Source organism: Pan paniscus, chromosome 7 (genome assembly GCF_029289425.2).
Source record: "Pan paniscus chromosome 7, NHGRI_mPanPan1-v2.0_pri, whole genome shotgun sequence".
NCBI classification, from domain to species: domain Eukaryota; kingdom Metazoa; phylum Chordata; class Mammalia; order Primates; family Hominidae; genus Pan; species Pan paniscus.
The window spans coordinates 111,295,557-111,316,408 of NC_073256.2; positions in this window are offsets into that span (position 1 = coordinate 111,295,557).

Below are 20,852 nucleotides of genomic sequence, written 5' to 3' on the forward strand. Positions count from 1 at the left end.
ATGGAACCTCTAGGAAAGCAGACAGGTAGAGAAAAGACACAGTTATGAAGATTTTTGGGAAGGATCAAATCGAACCTTAAGAAAGGCCAGAGTCATCTTTCAGCACGACCTTGGATTTCAACAGACTTTAGTTCCAATTCAGGCTCTACCACATACTTTCAGTATGACCTTGAGTAAATTATTTAATTTCTTTGAGCCTCAACGTATTCATCTGTACAGTAGACATAATAGCTCTATCATATGATTGTGACCACAAAATGAGGTAACATTTTAAAAAATTTATTGCAGTATAATATACCCAAAAGTGCACATATCAAAGATGTGCAGCTCAGTGAATTTTAACAAAGTGAACACATTCATGTCACCAGCACCCAGGTCAAGAAACAGACAATATCAGCATTTCTTTATTTTTTTTTGAGACAGAGTCTTACTCTGTCACCCAGGCTGGAGTACAGTGGTGCTATCTCAGCTCCCCACAACCTCCGCCTCCTGGGTTCAAGCAATTTTCCTGCCTCAGCCTCCCAAGTAGCTGGGATTACAGGTGCCTGCCACTGTGCCGGGCTAATTTTTGTATTTTTAGTACAGATGGGGTTTCACCATCTTGGTCAGGCTGGTCTTGAACTCCTGACCTCTTGAGCCACCCACCTTGGCCTCCCAAAGTGTTGGGATTGCAGGCATGAGCCACCGCGCCCGGCCTATTATGATTTTAATTTGTAAGAAAAGTGGCTTAATTGGATCATGGCTCTGCAGGCTATACAGGAAACGTGGTGGCATCTGCTTGTGGCGAGGCCTCAGGGAGCTTTTACTAATGGTGGAAGGCAAAGCAGGAGCAACTTTAATTTTTTTTTATTTCAGCTTTTAGGTTCAGGGGTACATGTGCAAGTTTGTTACATGGGTAAACTGTGTGATACTGAGGTTTGGGGTGTGAATGATCCTGTCACCCTGGTAGTGAGCATTGTACCTAATAGGTATTAATAGTTTTTCAACCCTTGCTTCCCTTCCTCTTTCCCCTCTCTGGTAGTCCCCAGTGTCTATTTTTCCCATCCTTATATCCATGTATACTCAGTGTTTAGCTACCACTTATAAGTGAGAACATGTGATACTGGGTTTTCTGTTCTTGCATTAATTCACTTATGATGATGGCCTCTAGCTGCATCCATGTTGCTGCAAGGGACATGATTTTGTTCTTTTTTGTGGCTGTGTAATATTCCATGGTGTATATGTACCACATTTTCTTTATCTAGTCCACCATTGATGGGCATCTAGGTTGATTCCATGTCATTGCCATTGTGAATAGTGCTGTGATGAACACACAAGTGCATGTGTCTTTGGTAGAATGATTTATTTGCCATTAGGTATGTACCCAGTAATGGGATTGCTGGGTTGAATGGTCGTTCTGTCTTAAGTTACTTGAGAAATCTCAAAACTGCTTTTCACAGTGGCTGAGTGGATTTACATTCCTGCCAAGAATGTATAAGCATTCTCTTTTCTCTGCAACCTTGCCCACATCTGTTATTTTTTGACTTTTTAATAACAGCCATTTTGACTGGTATGAGATGTCACACATGTTTTTGATTAACATTTCTCTAGTGATGCTGAGCATTTTTTCGTATGTTTGTTAGCCACATGTATGTCTTCTGAGAAGTGTCTGTGTCCTTCGCCCACTTTTAAAGCAGGTTGTTTGTGTTTTGCTTGTTGAATTATTTAAATTCCTTTTAGATTCTGCATATTAGTTTGTGAATATTTTCTCCCATTCTGTAGGTTGTCTGTTCATTCTGTTGATAGTTTCTTTTGCTATGCAGAAGCTCTTTAGCTTAATTAGGTCCCACCTGTTAATTTTTTTGTTGCAATTGCTTTTGAGGACTTAATCATAAATTCTTTGCCAAGGTTGATGTCTAGAATGATATTTCCTAGGTTTTATTCTAGAATTTTTATAGTTTTATGTCTTTTTTTTTTTAAATTATACTTTAAGTTCTAGGATACATGTGCACAACGTGCAGTTTTGATACATAGGTATACATATGCCAGGTTGGTTTGCTGCACCCATCAACTCGTCATTTACATTGGGTATTTCTCCTAATGCTATCCCTCCCCCAGCACCCCCACCCCCTGACAGGCCCCAGTGTGTGATGTTCCCCACCCTGTGTCCAAGTGATCTCGTTGTTCAATTCCCACCTATGAGTGAGAACATGTGGTATTTGGTTTTCTGTCCTTGTGATGGTTTGCTGAGAATGATGGTTTCCAGCTTCATCCATGTCCCTGCAAAGGACATGAACTCATCCTTTTTTATGGCTGCATAGTATTCCATGGTGTATATGTGCCACATTTTCTTAATGCAGTCTATCATTGATGGATATTTGGGTTGGTTCCAAGTCTTTGATATTGTGAATAGTGCTGCAATAAACATAAGTGTGCATGTATCTTTATAGTAGCATGATTTATAATCCTTTGGGTATATACCCAGTAATGGGATGGCTGGGTCAAATGGTATTTCTAGTTCTAGATCCTTGAAGAATCACCACACTGTCTTCCACAATGGTTGAACTAGTTTACACTCCCACCAACAGTGTAAAAGTGTTCCTATTTCTCCACATCCTCTCCAGCATCTGTTGTTTACATTTTAATGATTGCCATTCTAACTGGCACGAGATGATTTCTCATTGTGATTTTGATTTGCATTTCTCTGATGACCAGTGATGATGAGCTTTTTTTCATGTGTCTGTTGGCTGCATAAATGTCTTCTGTTGAGAAGTGTCTGTTCATATCCTTTGCCCACTTTTTGATGGGATTGTTTTTTTTTCTTGTAAATTTGTTTGAGTTCTTTGTAGATTCTGGATATTAGCCCTTTGTCAGATGGGTAGATTGTAAAAATTTTCTCCCATTCTGTGGGTTGCCTGTTCACGCTGATGGTAGTTTCTTTTGCTGTGCAGAAGCTCTTTAGTTTAATTAGATCCCATTTGTCTATTTTGGCTTTTGTTGCCATTGCTTTTGGTGTTTTAGTCATGAAGTCCTTGCCCATGCCTATGTCCTGAATGGTATTGCCTATGTTTTCTTCTAGGGTGTTTATAGTTTTAGGTCTAACATTTAAGTCTTTAATCCATCTTGAATTAATTTTTGTATAAGGTGTAAGGAAGGGATCCAGTTTCAGCTTTCTACATATGGCTAGCCAGTTTTCCTAGCACCATTTATTAAATAGGGAATCCTTTCCCCATTTTTGTTTTTGTCAGGTTTGTCAAAGATCAGATGGTTATAGATGTGTCGTGTTATTTCTGAGGCCTCTCTTGTGTTCTATTGGTCTCTCTCTCTCTGTTTTGGTACCAGTACCATGCTGTTTTGATTACTGTAGCCTTGTAGAATAGTTTTAAGTCAGGCAGCGTGATGCCTCCAGCTTTGTTCTTTTTGCTTAGGATTGTCTTGGCAATGTGGGCTCTTTTTTGGTTCCATATGAACATTAAAGTAGTTTTTTCCAATTCTGTGAAGAAAGTCTTTGGTAGCTTGATGGGAATGGCATTGAATCTATAAATTACCTTGGGCAGTATGGCCATTTTCATGACATTGATTCTTCTTATCCATGAGCATGAAATGTTCTTCCATTTGTTTGTGTCATTGAGCAGTGGTTTGTAGTTCTCCTTGAAGAGGTCCTTCACATCCCTTGTAAGTTGGATTCCTATGTATTTTATTCTCTTTGTAGCAATTGTGAATGGTAGTTCACTCATGATTTGGCTCTTTGTTTGTCTGTTATTGGTGTATAGGAATGCTTTTGATTTTTGCACATTGATTTTGTATCCTGAGACTTTGCTGAAGTTGCTTATCAGCTTAAGAAGATTTGAGGCTGAGACAATGGGGTTTTCTAAATATACAATCATGTCATCTGCAAACAGGGACGATTTGACTTCCTCTTTTCCTAATTGAATACCCTTTTATTTATTTCTCCTGCCTGATTGTCCTGGCCAAAACTTCCAACACTATGTTGAATAGGAATGGTGAGAGAGGGTATCCCTGTCTTGTGCCAGTTTTCAAAGGGAATGCTTCCGGTTTTTGCTCATTCAGTATGATATTGGCTGTGGGTTTGTCATAAATAGCTCTTATTATTTTGAGATATGTTCCATCAATACCTAGTTTATTGAGAGTTTTTAGCATGAAAGGCTGTTAAATTTCGTCAAAGGCCTTTTCTGCATCTATTGAGATAATCATGGGTTTTTTGTTGTTGGTTCTGTTTATGTGATGGATTATGTTTATTGATTTGCGTATGTTGAAGCAGCCTTGTATCCCAGGGATGAAGCTGACCTGATTGTGGTGGATAAGCTTTTTGATGTGCTGCTGGATTCAGTTTGCCAGTATTTTATTGAGGATTTTCGCATAGATGTTCATCAGGGATATTGAACAACAAAAAAAATTCTCTTTTTTGTTGCTGTTGTGTCTCTGCCAGGCTTTGGTATCAGGATGATGTTGGCCTCATAAAATGAGTTAGGGAGGATTCCTTCTTTTTCTGTTGATTGGAATAGTTTCAGAAGGAATGGTACCAGCTCCTCTTTGTACCTGTGGTAGAATTCAACTGTGAATCCATCTGGTCCTGGACTATTTTTGGTTGGTAGGCTATTAATTATTGCCTCAATTTCAGAGCTTGTTATTGGTCTATTCAGAGATTCAACTTCTTCCTGGTTCAGTCTTGGGAGGGTGTATGTGTCCAGGAATTTATCCATTTCTTCTAGATTTTCTAGTTTATTTGCATAGAGGTGTTTATAGTATTCTGTGATGGTAATTTGTATTTCTGTGGAATCGGTGGTCATATCCCCTTTATCATTTTTTATTGCATCTATTTGATTCTTCTCTCTTTTCTTCTTTATTAGTCTTGCTAGTGGCCTATCAATTTTCTTGATCCTTTCAAAAAACCAGCTCCTGGATTCATTGATTTTTTTTGAAGGGTTTTTTGTGTCTCTATCTCTTTCAGTTCTGCTCTGATCTTAGTTATTTCTTGCCTTCTGTTAGCTTTTGAATGTGCTTGCTCTTTCTTCTGTAGTTCTTTTAATTGTGATGTTAGGGTGTCAATTTTAGATCTTTCCTGCTTTCTCTTGTGGGCATTTAGTGCTATAAATTTCCCTCCACACACGGCTTTAAATGTGTCCCAGAGATTCTGGTAGGTTGTGTCTTTGTTCTCATTGGTTTCAAAGAACATCTTTATTTCTGCCTTCATTTCGTTGTTTACCCAGTAGTCATTCAGGAGCAGGTTGTTCAGTTTCCATGTCGTTGTGTGGTTTTGAGTGAGTTTCTTAATCCTGAGTTCTAATTTGATTGCACTGTGGTCTGAGAGACAGTTTGTTGTCATTTCTGTTCTTTTACATTTGCCTAGGAGTGCTTTACTTCCAATTATGTGGTCAACTTTAGAATAAGTGTGATGTGCTGCTGAGAAGAATGTATATTCTGTTGATTTGGGGTGGAGAGTTCTGTAGATTTCTATTAGGTCCGCTTGGTGCAGAGCTGAGTTCAAGTCCTGGATATCCTTGTTAACCTTCTATCTCATTGATCTGTCCAATGTTGACAGCGGATGTTAAAGTCTCCCATTATTATTGTGTGGGAGTCTAAGTCTCTTTGTAGGTCTCTAAGGACTTGCTTTATGAATTTGGATGCTCCTGTGTTGGGTCCATATATATTTAGGATAGTTAGCTGTTTTTGTTGAATTGATCCCTTTACCGTTATGTAATGCCCTTCTTTGTCTCCTTGATCTTTGTTGGTTTAAAGTCTGTTTTATGAGAGACTAGCATTGCAACCCCTGGTTTTTTTTTGCTTTCCATTTGCTTGGTAGATCTTCCTCTATCCCTTTATTTTGAGCCTATGTGCGTCCTTGCACGTGAGATGGGTCTCCTGAACACAGCACACTGATGGGTCTTGACTCTTTATCCAGTTTGCCAGTCTGTGTCTTTTAATTGGGATATTTAGCTCATTTACATTTAAGGTTAATATTGTTATGTGTAAATTTGATTCTGTCATTATGATGTTAGCTGGTTATTTTGCCCATTAATTGATGCAGTTTCTTCATAGCATCGATGATCTTTATAATTTGGCATGTTTTTGCCGTGGCTGGTACTGGTTGTTTCTTTCCATGTTTAGTGCTTCCTTCAGGAGCTCTTGTAAGGCAGGCCTGGTGGTGACAAAATCTCTCAGCATTTGCTTGTCTGTAAAGAATTTTATTTCTCCTTCACTTATGAAGCTTAGTTTGGCTGGATATGAAATTCTGGGTTGAAAATTCTTTTCTTTAAGAATGTTGAATATTGGACCCCACTGTCTTCTGGCTTGTAGGGTTTCTGTAGAGAGATCCACTGTTAGTCTGATGGGCTTCCCTTTGTAGGTAACTCAACCTTTCTCTCTGGCTGCCCTTAACATTTTTTCCTTCATTTCAACCTTGGTGAATCTGACAATTTCTTGAGGAGTATCTTAGTGGTGTTCTCTGTATTTCCTGAATTTGAATGTTGGCCTGCCTTGCTAGGTTGGGGAAGTTATCCTGGATAATATCCTAAAGAGTGTTTCCCAACTTGGTTCCATTTTCCCCATCACTTTCAGGTACACCAATCAAATGTAGATTTGGTCTTTTCACATAGTCCCATATTTCTTGGAGGCTTTGTTCATTTCTTTTTACTCTTTTTTTCTCTAACCTTGTCTTTTTGCTTTATTTCATTAATTTGATCTTCAGTCACTGATACCCTTTCTTCCACTTGACCGAATCAGCTATTGAAGCTTGTGCATGCATCACGAAGTTCTCGTGCCATGGTTTTCAGCTCCATCAGGTCATTTAAGGTCTTCTCTACACTGTTTATTCTAGTTAGCCATTCATCTAACCTTTTTTCAAGGTTTTTAGCTTCCTTGCTATGGGTTCAAACATGCTCCTTTAGCTCAGAGAAGTTTATTATTACTGACCTTCTGAAGCCTACTTCTGTCAACTCATCAAAGTCATTCTCCATCCAGCTTTGTTTTGTTGCTGGCAAGGAGCTGCAATCCTTTGGAGGAGAGGAGGCACTCTGATTTTTACAATTTTCAGCTTTTCTGCTCTGGTTTCTCCCCATCTTTTTGGTTTTGTCTACCTTTGGTCTTTGATGTTGGTGACCTACAGATGGGGTTTTGGTGTAGATGTCCTTTGGTTGATGTTGATGCTATTCCTCTCTGTTTGTTAGTTTTCCTTTGAACAGTCATGTCCCTCAGCTGCAGGTCTGTTGGAGTTTGCTGGAGGTCCACTCCAGAACCTGTTTGCCTGGGTATCACCAGCAGAGGCTGCAGAACAGCAAATACTGCTGCCTGATCCTTCCTCTGGAAGCTTCGTCCCAGAGGGGCACCTGCCTATATGAGGTGTCTGTCAGCCCCTACTGGGAGGTGTCTCCCAGTTAGGCTACATGGCGGTCAGAGACCCACTTGAGGAGGCAGTCTCTCCATTCTCAGAACTCAAATGCCATGTTGGGAGAACCACTGCTCTCTTCAGAGCTGTCAGACAGGGACGTTTAAGTCTGTAGAAGTTGTCTGCTGCCTTTTGTACAGCTAAGCCCTGCCCACTGAGGTGGAGTCTAGATGCAGTAGGCCTTGCTGAGCTGCGGTGGGCCCCGCCCTGTTTAAGCTTCCTAGCTGCTTTGTTTACATACTCAAGCCTCAGCAATGGTGGATGCCCCTCCTCCCACCAGCTCCTGCCTTGCAGGTCAATCTCAGACTGCTGTGCTAGCAGTGAGCAAGGCTCTGTGGGTGTGGGACCCACTCAGGCAGACATGGGAGAGAATCTCCTTGTCTGCCAGTTGTTAAGACCTTGGGAAAAGTGCAGTATTTGGGTAAGAGTGTCCCATTTTTCCAGGTACAGTCTGTCACAGTTTCCCTTGGATAGGAAAGGAAAGTCCCCTAACCCCTTGTGCTTCCCAGATGAGGTGAAGCCCTGCCCTGCTTCAGCTCACCCTCCGTGGGTTGCACCTACTGTCCAACTTGTCCCAGTGAGATGAACCAGGTACCTCAGTTGGAAATGCAGATATCACCCGTCTTCTGTGTTGATCACACTGGGAGCTGCAGACTGGAGCTGTTCCTATTCGGCCATCTTGGAACAGATCTCTAGTTTTATGTCTTACATTTAAGTCTTTAATCCATCTTGGGTTAATTTTTGTGTATGGTGAAAGGTAGGGGTCCAGTTTCATTCCTCTATGTTTGGCTAGCCAGTTATGCCAGCACAATTTATTGAATAGAAAGGCCTTTCCCCATTGCTTGTCAACTTTGTTAAAGCAGATCATTTATTTTCATTGCCATATAGTATTCCATTGGGTGAATATCCTACCATTTATTTATCCAGTCTTGATTAATGGGCATTTGGATAATTTTCCATTTTTGCTTTTTTTTTTTTGCCTTTAAGCATCTGTTTAACAAAGCACATCTTGCACTGCCCTTAATCCATTTAACCCTGAGTTGACACAGCACATGTTTCAGAGAGCAGGGGGTTGGGGGTAAGGTTATAGATTAACAGCACCCCAAGGCAGAAGAATTTTTCTTAGTACAGAACAAAATGGAGTCTCCCATGTCTACTTCTTTCTACACAGACACAGTAACAATCTGATCTCTCTTTCTTTTCCCCACATTTCCCCCTTTTCTATTCGACAAAACTGCCATTGTCATCATGGCCCGTTCTCAATGAGCTGTTGGGTACACCTCCCAGACAGGGCAGCTGCTGGGCGGAGGGGCTCCTCACTTCCCAGACGGGGCGGCTGCTGGGCGGAGGGGCTCCTCACTTTTCAGATGGGGCGGCTGGGCAGAGACACTCCTCACCTCCCTGACGGGGTGGCGGTCGGGCAGAGACACTCCTCAGTTCCCAGACGGGGTCGCGGCCGGGCAGAGGCGCTCCTCACATCCCAGATGGGGTGGTGGGGCAGAGGCGCTCCCCACATCTCAGACGATGGGCGGCCGGGCAGAGACACTCCTCACTTCCTAGACGGGATGGCGGCCGGGAAGAGGCGCTCCTCACTTCCCAGACTGGGCGGCAGGGCAGAGGGGCTCCTCACATCCCAGACGATGGGCAGCCAGGCAGAGACGCTCCTCACTTCCCAGATGGGGTGGCGGCCGGGCAGAGGCTGCAATCTTGGTACTTTGGGAGGCCAAGGCAGGCGGCTGGGAGGTGGAGGTTGTAGCGAGCCAAGATCACGCCACTGCACTCCAGCCTGGGCAACATTGAGCACTGAGTGAGCGAGACTCCGTCTGCAATCCCGGCACCTTGGGAGGCCGAGGCAGGCAGATCACTCGCGGTCAGGAGCTGGAGACCAGCCCGGCCAACACTGCGAAACCCTGTCTCCACCAAAAAATGCAAAAACTAGTCAGATGTGGCGGCGCACGCCTGCAATCCCAGGCACTCTGTGGGCTGAGGCTGGAGAATCAGGCAGGGAGGTTGCAGTGAGCCGAGATGGCGGCAGTACAGTCCAGCCTCGGCTTTCACAACTTTGGTGGCATCAGAGGGAGACCACGGAGAGGAAGCGGGAGAGGGGGAGGGGGAGGGGGCCCATTTTTGCTTTTAAGAATAGTACATGACTGGATTGTAGTGGCTCATGCCTGTAATCTCAGCACTTTGGGAGGCTGAGGCGGGCAGATCGCTTGAGTTCAGGAATTCAAGACCAGTGTGGGCAACTTAAGCAAGACCTTATCTCTATTATAACAAAGTTTTTAATTAAAAAAAGAGAATAGTACAATTATGAAAATTTTAGTACATGTCTTTTGGTGAATATACTCTTGCATTTCTGTTAAGTATACACCTAGAAGTGGAATTAGTGGGTCATATGTTAATGTATGGTAGAAACTGCCAGTTTTCCAAAGCAGTTAGTAACTAATTTTTTGTTTTTGTTTTTGTTTTTTTTTTGAGACAGAGCTTTGTTCTGTCTCCCAGGCTGGAGTGCAGTGGTGCGATCTTGGCTTACTGCAGCCTCCGACTCCTGAGCTCAAATGATTCTCCTGCCTCAGCCTCTCAAGTAGCTGGGATTGCAGGCGCCTACCACCACGCCTGGCTAATTTTTGTATTTTTAGTAGAGATGGGGTTTCATCATGTTGGCCAGGCTGGTTTTGAACTCCTGACCTCAAATGATCTGCTCACCTTGGCCTCCCAAAGTGCTGGGATTACAGGCATGAGCCACTGCACCCAGTTGTAACTAATTTATACTTTCAACAATAGTCTCAGAGGGTTATGACTGCCCTCTCTCTAATAGTTTCCTCTCTAATAGTTGGTACTTTCATTTTCATTTTTGCCATTCTGATGGATGTGGTTTTAAAATCAATTTCTTTAATGGCTAAGGAAAGCAAGCACCTTCTCATATGTTCATTGAGCATCTGAATTTTTTTTGTGACATGTTACTTAAAATCTTTTGCTCACTTTTAAAAATTTGGTCACCTGTGTTTTTGTGTGCATTTCTAAAGTTTGACATTTCATGATAGACAATCAAGGAGCATTATAAAAGAAAGGAATGTGATGACAGTTTAATTCAAGAGAAGGATGTGGGAGTATGTGATGGTGGATGAAAAATAAAGCTCCCGGCCAGGTGTGGTGGCTCATGCCTGTAATCCCAGCACTTTCGGAGGCTGAGGCAGGCGGATTACCTGAGATCAGGAGTTCCAGAGCAGCCTGACGAACATGACGAAAACCTGTCTCTACTAGAAATACAAAAATTAGCTGGGCATGGTGGTGGGCGCCTGTAATCCCAGCTACTTAGGAGGCTGAGGCAGGAGAATCACTTGAACCTGGGAGGCAGAGGTTGCAGTGAGCTGAGATTGTGCCACTGCACTCCAGCCTGGGCGACACGAATGGACAAAACAAACAAATAAAAAAACAAAAAAAAACCTCCCCAGCCTTTGATGTTGTCCCCAGGTCCTAGAATAGAGACAGATTTTAGGAAGAGAGGAAGATGGCACCCCCTTTTGCAAAACATCTCTAGAGTGGTAGGACCTTGGAGAAAAGTAGCTGTGGGTGACAGACAGGTCCACATACCAAGAGCTGCGATCCTGGGGCCCATGCAAGGAGAAGGAAGTTTCACCTCAAAGAAATGGGTTTGCTCACGACCCTGTGGCCCTTTGAAGGACCGTGACTGATAGGGCAACTCTGGGACAACAGGGACCAGAAGTGCGGGATAGATAGAAGAAACCTGGGCTGGAAAATGTGCCTTGTGTATCAAGGAACAACTATGGCAAATGCAGCAGCAACTGAATAAATCCAGATTATTCTCTGCTTGAGGATAAAAGCCTGTTGATTTTCCTTTTTGGTAAACTCCTTGATGACTGCAAGAGACCCACAGTGGAAAAGGGAAAGAATGAAGTCCATGACTCCTGCCAGTCTGCAATGTGGGGTCTCAAACCAGTTCTAATTAATTGAAAATGTGATATTATTTGCATCCCTCCTGGCTGGAGCAGTTTATACATACAGTACCATATTACTTTTTAATTTTGTTACATAGTGTCCAAAGCATATGCCTTGCATAATTTTTATTTTTGATACTTATTCCTTGTGTTATTTTGTGAAGTTTTGTAAATGTTTTCATAAACTCTAAACATTTTCCACTGATTTTTTTCCCCTAATTCCAGAAGTAATCCCTGTAAATTATAGAAAAGTTTAAGGGATAAAAGCACAAAGGAGAAAATGAATCTTTTATGATATAATTTTTAATAACCATAAATATTATTTGTGCACATATATTTGATTGTTTCCCAATGTTGGACATTTTAGGGTGTTTTCAATATTTTCTTCTTTTTTTTTGAGATGGAGTTTTGCTCTTCTTGCCCAGGCTGGAGTGCAATGGCGCGATCTTGGCTCACTGCAACCTCTGCCTCCCGGGTTCAAGCAATTCTGCTGCCTCGGCCTCCCAAGTAGCTGAGATTACAGGCATGTGCCACCACACCCGGCTGATTTTTGTATTTTTAGTAGAGGTGGGGTTTCACCATGTTGATCAGGCTGGTCTCAAACTCCTGACCTCAGGTGATCCACGCACCTCGGCCTCCCAAAGTACTTGAATTACAGGCATGAGCCACTGCACCCGGCCAATATTTTCTTCTTATAACTAATATTGAGATGGACTGCACATTCTTAATTATTTATTTAAGATAAATCCAAGTAATGGAATAACTGAGTCAAAAAGTATATCCATCTTTAAACATTTGTTACGTATTCCTAAATTGCTTTCCAAAAAGTTGCATCAATTAACTATCTCACTATCTCAGCAGCAGTGATTGAGAGTGGCTGTTTTTGGCACCTTGCCAACATCAGGTACTGTCTTTTTTTTTTTCTGGGTTGAGATGATGAGTTTATTGGCACAGCCAATATTCACATATTCATACTTTGGCTTCTTCAGACACCTTGAACTTTGGGACTAGACTTTATACAGAGTCAAACACCACGTAGAAGCACGTGGGCCCCACGAGCAACACTCCTGCTTCTTAGTGAGGGAGACAAGCTACCCATGTCTCATGATCAAAGTACTTTTTAATTCTTACATAAAAACCTTAATTTGCTCTGGCCTCCAAAAGGCTTTAATCCTGGCCTCCAAATTCGTCTCAAGGGATGTTCTCTTCACCTGGGGCTGGTTTAAACAGAGGCCGCCTCACCAGAGCAGCCTTTCAGTCCTTCAGGAGTCTCTATCCCATGATATGTACGTGTAGGTTTGTGCAGGCTGGGAACACACATGACAGAGAACTGCTTTGGTGGTACTGGATGGGTGGTGTTTCTTCACTGGATTTTGGTGACTGTTTCACGGATGGAGGTGGCCACATAATCTAGATTTTATGTGGTTAAGCCACACATGTTGATTCAACCACTCGGCAGCAAATAGATGGTTTTTTGTCTGATTTTAGGTATTGTCATTTATTAAATGCCATTATGTAAAGCAGGTCACTGTCAGCTCTGACCTGGATGACATCTAACGGCCTCTTAATGGTGCCCCAGTCAACACACTCCTCACTTCAATGAACTCTTCATGCTCTACCCAAAGTGTTTCTTCTAACTTGTGAATCTGATCCCTTCCCTGTTTGAAATCTTTTAATAGCTTCTATAACCCATAGAATGAGGCCTCAGTGTCTTTACGGTTCATGAGGTTCTTCATGTCCCAGTTCTACCTGTTCCTTTGGGGTCTTCTCTATCATCTCATCACCTGCCTCTATGCCCCAGGCATACTGAACTTATTTCTGTTTTTAGGAGTTACTCATTTTCTCTGTTGGTCTCTGTCTCTTCCTCTCTCTCTGCCTCCTGATCTCTGCGCCATACAAGTTCTTGAGGTTGGAACATTCACTTTCTTCCTCTAACTCTAGCTAACCGCCTTCTCTTCCATCAGTGAAGAGCATTTGGACTTTGTCAGAGCTGAGATGCTGAGACTGGCGTCTGGCGCTAGGCAACACCGCCCCCTTGAGGAGCTCTGCATGCTCTGAGCCAACCAGCTGGCTATCTCCTGGAATGCTTGCAGAACGTAACTGATGGCTATTTAGGGATCCTGATGCCAGCCATATCCCAATGATCTCTTCAAATGTTGCCTCTGCCTCATCCACTCTCCTCTTGATTCTTCTGGGACTTCAAAAAGCCTGTTAGACCTCCTCCGTGGATCCTCAGGGTCTCTGATTCTGTCTTTTGTATTTTCTATCTCTTTGTTTCTCTGTGTTGCATTCTAATAGTTTCTTCTCTCCCATCTTCCAGTTTGCCAATTCTCTCTCCAGCCATGTATAATGTACTATTAAATCATCCTGTAGCAAGCTATTGATTTTGGTTATTGCATTTTAAAATTTTAGAATTTCTATTTGGTTCTTTTTCAGCTCCATCATGCTACTTTTAAATATATGTTCCAGGTCTCTACTAAAACTTTTAAGCCTCTGTATTATTTCTATAAACATAGCATAGTTGTTGTATAGTTTCCATATGATAATCTTAGTGGTTAGGTCTTTGTGTATCTATTTCTGTTGTTTGGTCTTTCTGCTCTTTTTTACATATAGCATTTGGTTTCTGAGTGCGCCTGGTTATCTTTCACTATGCATTCATTGTAGTGTTTGAAAAGTTGTTTGTGGTAGTGATATGAAGCCTAAGGTGAGGACATGTTCATCCTGAGAGCATTTTCATTTATTTCTGCTAGGTGCTTAGAGGTACTATTAGCCTAGGCCTTCCTTAATCTAAGTTCAATTCTTGAGCTTCTCTTGGCCACCGAGGCACGGTAAAACCAGGCTGCAGGTCACTGTGGGATTTTTCTTCCAATTCACTTTGTTCTGAGGCTGTGTCCTTCTGGGTACCTGGAGAGGGGATGTCCTACCACCGTACCTATTTTTGGTGGGCTCTGCATTTTGTCTTTGTCTTCTTGGGTTTGGGAATTTGCCAGATTAAGTTTTCAACTGTATCTTTGGATCAACAAATGAAATACACTCAGAATAAAGGCAGTGGGCTTACCTCTGAGCACTGGGCTTACCTCTCTAGGTTCTTAACCTCTCTTAGATTTGAGCTCAGTAATTTCTCACTAGTGTGTTTTGATGTTTGATGCTTTAAAAAGTAATCCAGATTTTTTAGTTATCCTAGGAAGCTGGATTGATCCTAATCACTTTACTTTCCATGCCAGAGGTGGAAATAGCTATTTCCTATTTTCCTTGGCTCTAGGAATGCCAAGGGAGAAAATTTTAGCTCTGGGTTGCAGTTCAGATATGAAAAGATCTCTCTGGACTGTATATATGCACTCTGAGGCTGAAAGAGGCCAAGCCAGAAGGAGAAACCAAAGCCCCTTTTCAGCTCCTTAGATGGATGGCAGGGTATGTGCACAGTACCCTGTCTGGCGGTCATTTGTCTGGAGCACTTCTCTTGTGCTAAGGCAGGTTGTGTCCCTGTCTCCACTACTTGGCTTTCAGATACTGTAACAGAGCTAGGGCATGACAATCTGCAACTCCCAGAATGCACTTCTACCAGGGTTCTTCTGGTCACTGGCCCTATCCACAGCCCTTGATTTTAGAAAGCACATTTCCTGGCATGCAATGCACCTCTGTCAGTCCCCAGCCCCAATCTCACTTCTTTTTTAATTGTGTTCTGACAATCTCTGACTGAATGTAGAAAATGGTGGGATGAAAGGAGAGGAAAGGAGGAAAAAAGTGCTGGCTGCCCATTTTTCTTGTTGGTCCAGACCTTGAGTCAGGGTCAGGCTGAATAATGGCCCCCCAAAGATGTCCACTGTCCACATCTTAATCCTGGGAATTGTGACTATGTTACCATATGTGACACTTGCTGCTCTGATTAAGTTAATGATGTTGGTGGGAGGCTGGCTTGAGCCCAGGAGTTCAAGACCAGCTGGTACAACATGGCAAAAACCCATCCCTACAAAAAAACAAAAAACAAAAAACCAGAGAAATTAGCCAGGTGTGGCAGTGCATCCCTGTGGTCCCAGCTACTCAGGAGGCTAAAGTGGAAGGATCATTTGAGCCTGGGAAGTTGAGGCTGCAGTGAGCTGTGATCATGCCCCTGCGTTCCAGCCTGGGTGACAAAATGAGAAAAAAATAAATAAATGAAAAAGAATCAAAAAAAGTTAATCATGTTGAAATGAGGAGCATATTCTACATTATTCAGGTGGTCCCAATGTAAACATGAAGGTTCTTAGGAGAGGGAGGCAACATGAGGGTCCTTAGGAGAGGGAGGCAGGGTGTCAGAGTCAGAGAGGAAGGTGTGATGACAAGCAGAGGCTGGGGTGATGGGAGGGACTCCGAGGCAAGAATTGCAGGTGGCCTCTAGAAGCTGGAAAAGGTGAAGACACGGATTCTCCCTTGGAACTCCAGAAGGAATGCAACCCTGCTGACACCTTGATTTTAGGATATCTGACATCTAGGACTGTAAGATAAATTTGTCTTGTTTTAAACCACAAAGTTTGTAGTACTTTGTAACAGCAGCAATAGAAAATGAATGCAGGCAGACCATTGATATATCATCCAGTTTTATAACTCCTGTAATTAGGGGAAATGATTCTCAGATTGTAGAAACAGGTCAATGGTATGCTCAACAAAACCCATCATGACTTTTGGGTGAGGTTGAGTTTTGTCTTTTTCTGTGCCTTTTATACTGCTGCTTCTTCCTTTTGTGTGTTCCTTATTTGATTTCACATAGGCATCTTATCACAATGTGGTAACTGCCCTGGATTTCTGATATATTCTTTCTGAGCAGAAAAGAGTCACTTCCTTTTCACAGTGATGAGGCAGGTTATTTATCCCCATCCAGTTCATGTCAGTTGTGCATTTCCTGTGTTAAGTCCAGTGTTAATCACCGGCCCAAATTTTGAAAGTCCCCATGGGGAAACAAAATGAAATAGAAAGGCCGGGCGTAATGGCTCATCCCTGTAATCCCAGCACTTTGGGAGGCTGAGGCAGGAGGATGGTTTGAGCCCAGAAGTTCAAGCCCAGCCTGGGCAACATGGGGAAACACTGTCCCTACAAATAAATAAGTAAATAAATTGGCCAGGCGTGGTGGGACATACCTGTAGTCCCAGCTACTTGGGAAGATGAGGTGGGAGGATCACCTGAGCCTGGGAGGTCAAGGCTGCAGTGAGCCATGATTACACCATTGCATTCTAGCCTGGGCAGCAGAGCGAGACCCTCTGTCTCTCTCAAAAAGAGTAAAATGCAATAAATATTCTACCTATTTCAAATACTCCATTGAAGATGCCTTCAGTGTTTTAGATTATGGCCTAGGCATTTAAAACAGGCTTTTGACAGTGCTAGGAAAAGGCAGCGTGACATGGCAGGCAGAAGACGAGCAGCCCCTTCATCTCCCTGTGCTCCTGCTGCTCTTTCAGGAAGTGGGGATTGATGATTTTGAAATTTATTTTACATTTTATCTATTTACATAAACTTGGAGCCATGAAAACAGAAAGCACAGTCCTTGCTTTTGCTCTTGCATTCATCAGGGGAGACAAGCAGCTCAAGAAATAATTATCATGCAGCATGATCAAATTGCTATGGGACAATGATGACATGAGCATGTAACTGAACCAGGAGGAGCTGGTAATGGCGTGCATTAATTCATACTACTCCATGCAAGCACTGTGTCAGTTGCTGGATGGTTCTTCACCTTGTGAATGATATGAAGCTGTGGAAAGAAATTTGTTTGAAACCCTAGGCCACACGTGCTCAGGACTCCCTCACCTCCACCCCAGAGGTGTCCCTGCTTGTTTTGAAGTGATGACACATCTGTAGGGCAGCCACCCCTCTGGGCTTAGGAAAGACCCTATGCCTTAGTCTCTGAGGCTTTGCAATCCTCCCCCTCAAAAACCATGCTGTTTTCAAACTCTGTTGAGCCTCAGTGATGGGTTTGGGGTGACAGTGTAACCTGAAGCCCAGAACAGACTTGAGTATGTATCTCTGAGGTTCAGACATTGTCCATCTAAGGAGTCAGCCCACCTTTTCGTAGTCTTCCTTTGATTGCCCCCTTCTTTTCCTACATACTTGTGTTCAAATTCACAGACAGAAAGTTTGGAGCTTGTAGATATAACTTTATTTTTTTGTGCTTGAACCCAGCGTAGCTCTCAGAGACTCCCTTTCTAGCCTGTGGTAGAAAAGCTAATCTTGCCAATTCAAGGTCATTCCATCAATTCTGGTTTAGACTGTATGTGTCTTTGGGTCCAATACTCAGGCAATCTCTGCATTCTTCTTTTCCTCTCCTGCCCAGCAGTCATCTAAGCTCCAAGGGGTTTGGGCATCACCAAACATCATTATCTGTGGTGTCAGGGAAAAGGCATTGGTTCTTCATGGGCTCTTGTCCCCAGGCACCCACAATGGATGCCACATGTCCTTTCTCTTCGTGAGGACAGTCTTGGCCATTGCTGTGGGAGCTGGGCTTCTCTACTGACCATGCATCCACTTGGCTCCAGCCACAGTGATTTCCCATTGTGCTGTCCACCACCTGGCTCAGCTATGGGGTCTGCGTACCTTGTCCTTCACCATCCTCTTGGCCAACCCTGCGCTCTCCAGAGCCACCTTCCATACCTCTACTTGGGTGTGTGGAAAGTCCAGGTTTCCTCTGCCCTATGGGAGCCAAGGAAGGCCTGGAGCTGTGGCAGGGCTGGCTCAGATCCTCCTTTGCTAAACCCACCACACTGCCTTTTCTGACCTCCCCTGGCCATCCTGTGTGGATGTGAGGTGTGTTTTGCATCTGTCTCCTCCTACAGTTGCAGGCAGCATGCACTGGGCACAAAGACCCTCTATTCCAAGCATAAATCTCGAAGCATATCCAGGATTTTATTACCATCTTTATCTTCCACTCAGTTTCAACACTGAGGTGAAGGCAAAGGGTAATTGCCACACTAGCATTTAAACTTTCTTGCTTTCATTTTCCAATTTCATCCAAGATTTTTTTTTCTCAGCCCACAAAAGGATTGTATTCTTCCTTGCTCTCTGGTTTCTGGAAATCACTCTAGGCAGGGTTGGAAAACTATGATTTGTGTGCCAAATCTGGCTACAGCCTGTTTTTGTAAATGAAGTTCTATTGGAACACAGTCACACCCATTTGTTTACTTACTGTCTGTGAGCTGCCTGCTACAGAATTGAGTAATTGAGATAAGGACTACAGGGTCTGCAAAGCCTAAAATATTTACTATTTGGCCCTTTACAGAAAAAGTTTGCCCACCTCTGCTCCAGGCTCTGAATCCTCTAGGTTTGACGCTAGATATTTACGGCTAAGATTTTTGAATCCAAAGAAATCTACTTCTCCCCAGCTTCCACCCTGGTCCTTGGTTTTGCGACGGAAAGCCATGGTGACTTCAAGACTCTTTAGGAACTCAAAGCCAGCTGTCCTCATGGGATTCATTTGTGTCTTCCCTTTCCTAGCACAGCAAGTCTGGTTTGGTTTTAATAAGAAGGGTCCCATGATGCTTTCCTTCTGGTTTTCTGCTGGTGGCCTCTGTGGCTGTATCCCCAGGCAGATGCCTGGCCAGGTCTGGGGCAGTGAACTCTCCAAACCCCTGCAAGTGGAGCGATTTTCCCCAAGGTAAGCAAAGAGACCTTGGCTCCTATGGAGCTGGTTTTGGCCAGATTCACCAAATGCAAGAATCACTGAATGTTTGAGCTGGAAAAGATGATCATACCCAGCATCTTTTTCACTGACCCCCTTGTCCCCGACTTGGTTTAACAATGGAGACAAGACGTGGGGAGGGTAATGAGGAAAAATGAGGAGTGGCCTGGTCAACAGCACACAGCCTAATTTGCGGGCCATTTGCTCCCCCTCCAATTGCCTGTGCCTGGGCTGAAACATACCCAGCGAGAGCAGCACAGCTCCGGGCACCCCATGGTGTGAGCCTGACGGAGCCTGGCTTCCCTAGCTAGATGCTCCCACTCATGCGACGGCCAGGGGCTCAGCTGAGTAGCATGAGTTCACACAACAGGCAACAGGACAGGACCACCGATGACCTGCAGCTCCCGGGTCCCTGGATTCTGTGTTCCTGAAATTTCCCTGTCTTTTTTATTTTACTCGTTTCTCAGATCTCTGGTTTAGGGAAGAAAAAAGATGAAAGTTACAGTAGGACTACAAAGATACAACTGGGACGGAGGGTTTGGGGTGAAAGAATGTTGATTCCAAAGGACCATTGGCCATGGTCACACCACCCACCCCAGCCAGCCTCTTCTTTCTTCTTTTTCCCTTGGAAATTGCTTCTTAGATAGCGACCACTATTAATGACAACACTGGTTGTATTGCCTAAAGGAATGTAATGTATTAATCATAGCTAATATCATTAGCACTTACCATTTACGGGGCAAATCTGAATATGCACGAACCTGGTTAAAGTTAATGGCTCTCTGCTATCTGCCGGCTCCAGCCCCTACTCCTTACGTGGTTATGATGGTCCATGCCAAGCTCTCCCACCTCCTCTCTAGTTATGCCCCCTTCAAATTCTCTGCTTCAATCATATTTTAGCTCTTTGACTTAAAAAAAAAATGCCTGAAGTATACTTATTCTCTTTTGCCAGTGAACCTTTGAACATAACATTTTCTCTACCCACCTCCTGCACTCACACATTGACCTACACCCCAATTCCTCTTTGCCTAATTCCTTCCTATTCCTCAGATTGCAGCTTAGCCATAACATCCTCCTGGAAGCCTTTCCCAGAGGAGGACTTCCACGTCCTGGGACTTCCATGACATGCCCCTTATCGTACATGCCCACAATGATCTCTTCACTTCTTTGCAAGCCTCCTTAGGCCAGGGCTTTGCCCAGGTGCTTAGTCCTTTGAAGGAATTTAATAAATATTTGTAGAATAAATGAATGAACCAATGTCTGAACAAATGGAGGTTTTGCTAACCCCTTTTGTAGAGCTCTTACATGGCTTGCCCAAAGTCAGCCACGTAACAGGGAGCAGAGTTAGGACTCAAAAGCAGGCTTACCAATTCCACGTCTGGTGCTCTTTCTAGTATCTTATAAGGCCTGACATAAGCCTGGCTATTCAAAGGGATTAGGGGAAACCTAAATAAATAATTAGAGTAATGTCTGGGAGAAAACACACAAGGAAGAAATCATGATTATTTCTGGGAGAGGGAGGAGTGCTCTTAGGGAGAAGTTTTTGTGAGCTTATGCAATGGCCATGTCTCCAACCGTGCTCTCTTCAACTTCTGAGTTAGGGGGACTGGGAGTGGGGGACTGGAACATATCTGTAATTTCTTTTTTTTTAAATGAGGAGAATATATTCATGTATTCTTTGAATAATTAAAAACTAATTTAAAAAATGAGCACTGCCAAGGGATTTTTCTGTACTGCACTCTTCAGCTGATGAATTTTTACATTAAATGATTTGAAATGCTGTTTTTTTTGCTGCTTATTCCAAAAAGAAAGGAAAAAAGAAACAAAAGAAAAAACAAAAAAGGAAAGCATGAAAACAACCAAA